Source organism: Hordeum vulgare, chromosome 7H, assembly GCF_904849725.1.
Source record: "Hordeum vulgare subsp. vulgare chromosome 7H, MorexV3_pseudomolecules_assembly, whole genome shotgun sequence".
NCBI lineage: Eukaryota > Viridiplantae > Streptophyta > Magnoliopsida > Poales > Poaceae > Hordeum > Hordeum vulgare.
In genome coordinates this window covers 560,210,298-560,213,630 of record NC_058524.1, presented here as the reverse complement: position 1 = coordinate 560,213,630, position 3,333 = coordinate 560,210,298, and positions in this window count along the sequence as shown.

Sequence of the window (3,333 nt, the reverse complement as noted above, 5' to 3'; positions counted from 1 at the left end):
TATGTGTTTTGCTTGGAGCGTCTTGTATCATAGGAGTCTTTTATTTTTGTTGAGTCATAATCATCCTTGCTGCACACCTTTTTGAGAGAGAGAGACATGCACTCATCGTGATTTTGCTAAAATGCTCATAGTGGTTCACTTATATCTTTTGAGCTAGATACTTTTGCTCTAGTGCTTCACTTATATCTTTTGAGCTAGATACTTTTTCTCTTGTGCTTCACTTGTATCTTTAGATCACGGCGGTGCGTGATTTCCTAGTTGGCTTATGCTATGAAAGTAGTCCCAAATGTGCTAGGTACCCAAAGAGGATGCAAAAACCTCCATCTTCATGTGCATTGAGTAGAAAGAAAAGTTTCGATTTCTCTCAATTAGTTCTAAGACATGGATTCGGTAGTATTAAAAGCTATGTTAATAGGGCGTTTTGAATCTAGAAATACTAGTGTTGAAGTTAGTGATTCCCGTAGCATGCATGTTGTTGGGGAACGTCGCATGGGAAACAAAAATTTTCCTACGCGCACGAAGACCTATCATGGTGATGTCCATCTACGAGAGGGGATTTCCGATCTACGTACCCTTGTAGATCGCACAACAAAAGCGTTAATGAATGCGGTTGATGCAGTGCAACGTCCTCACGTCCCTCGATCCTCCCCGCGAACCGTCCCACGAACCGTCCCGCGATCCGTCCCACGATCTAGTGCCGAACGGACGGCACCTCCGCGTTCATCACACGTACAGCTCGACGATGATCTCGGCCTTCTTGATCCAGCAAGAGAGACGGAGAGGTAGATGAGTTCTCTGGCAGCATGACGGCGCTCCGGAGGTTGGTGGTGATCTAATATCGGCAGGGCTCCGCCCGAGCTCCGTAGAAACACGATCTAGAGGTAAAACCGTGGAGCTATGTGGTCGGGCTGCCCTTGAAAAGTTGTCTCAAATCAGCCCTAATTGCTCCATATATATAGGAGGAGGGAGGGGAGGCTTGCCTTGAGGCTCAAGGAGCCCCAAGGGCTGCGCACCAAGGGGAGGAGGAGTCCTCCTCATTTCCTAGTCCAACTAGGATTGGAAAGTGGAGTCCTTCTCTCCTTTCCCACCTCCTTTTTTCTTTTCTTTCTCTTTGATTTTCTATCCTTGGCGCATAGGGCCATCTTGGGCTGTCCCACCAGCCCACCAAGGGCTGGTGCGCCACCCCCAAGGCCTATGGGCTTCCCCGGGGTGGGTTGCCCCCCGGTGAACACCCGGAACCCATTCGTCATTCCCGGTACATTCCCGGTAACTCCGAAAACCTTCCGGTAATCGAATGAGGTCATCCTATATATCAATCTTCGTTTCCGTACCATTCCGGAAACCCTCGTGACGTCCGTGATCTCATCCGGGACTCCGAACAACATTCGGTAACCAACCATATAACTCAAATACGCATAAAACAACGTCGAACCTTAAGTGTGCAGACCCTGCGGGTTCGAGAACTATGTAGACATGACCCGAGAGACTCCTCGGTCAATATCCAATAGCGGGACCTGGATGCCCATATTGGATCCTACATACGAAGATCTTATCGTTTGAACCTCAGTGCCAAGGATTCATATAATCCCGTATGTCATTCCCTTTGTCCTTCGGTATGTTACTTGCCCGAGATTCGATCGTCGGTATCCGCATACCTATTTTAATCTCGTTTACCGGAAAGTCTCTTTACTCGTTCCGTAATACAAGATCCCGCAACTTACACTAAGTCACATTGCTTGCAAGGCTTGTGTGTGATGTTGTATTACCGAGTGGGCCCCGAGATACCTCTCCGTCATACGGAGTGACAAATCCCAGTCTTGATCCATACTAACTCAACGAACACCTTCGGAGATACGTGTAGAGCATCTTTATAGTCACCCAGTTACGTTGCGACGTTTGATACACACAAAACATTCCTCCGGTGTCAGTGAGTTATATGATCTCATGGTCATAGGAACAAATACTTGACACGCAGAAAACAGTAGCAACAAAATGACACGATCAACATGCTATGTCTATTAGTTTGGGTCTAGTCCATCACATGATTCTCCTAATGATGTGATCCCGTTATCAAGTGACAACCACTTGCCTATGGTCAGGAAACCTTGACCATCTTTGATCAACGAGCTAGTCAACTAGAGGCTTACTAGGGACAGTGTTTTGTCTATGTATCCACACATGCACTATGTTTCCAATGAATACAATTATAGCATGGATAATAAACGATTATCATGAACTAAAAAATATAATAACTAATTTATTATTGCCTCTAGGGCATATTTCCAACAGTCTCCCACTTGCACTAGAGTCAATAATCTAGTTCACATCACCATGTGATTCCAACGAATCCAACACCCATATAGTTATGGGGTCTGATCACGTTTTGATCGTGAGAGGGGTTTTAGTCAACGGTTCTGAAACTTTCAGATCCGTGTGTTCTTTACAAATCTTTATGTCATCTTATAGATGCTGCTACTATGTGCTATTCGGAAATACTCCAAATATCTACTCTACTATACGAATCCGTTTCACTACTCATAGTTATTCGGATTAGTGTCAAAGCTTGCATCGACGTAACCCTTTACGATGAACTCTTTAACCACCTCCATAATCGAGAAAAATTCCTTAGTCCATCAGTTACTAAGGATAAATTTTGACCGCTGCTAGTGATTCAATCATGGATCACTCTCTGTACCTCTCAACAGACTTTGAGTCAAGGCACTCATCAGGTGCGGTACCCAGCATGGCATACTTCAGATTCTACGGCCAAGGCATAGAAGACGACCTTCGTCTATTCTCTTTATTCTGCTGTGGTCGGGTTTTGAGTCTTACTCAAATTCACACTTCACAACGCAACCAAGAACTCCTTCTTTACTGATCTATTTTGAACTCCTTCAAAAACTTGTCAAGGCATGCATCTTGTTGAAACTTCTATTAAGCGCTTTCGATCTATCTTCATAGATCTTTGATGCTCAACGTTCAAGTAGCGCAATCCAGGTATTCCTTTGAAAACTCCTTTCAAACAACCTTGTATGCTTTACAGAAATTCTACATTACTTATGATCCACAATATGTCTATGCTTTACAGAAATTCAAACAACTAGATCTATGATTCTTGCCATGGGAGAAGTTCTTGGTTTTGGGTTCATACCGTGCGGTGACCTCACCCACTGACGGAAGGGGTAGCGAGGCACGTATTGTGTTGTTGCCATCAAGGGTAAAAAGATGGGGTTTCCATCATTGGTTTGAGATTATCACCCTACATCATGTCATCATGCTTAAAGCGTTACTCTGTTCTTCATGAACTCAATACACTAGATGCATGCTGGATAG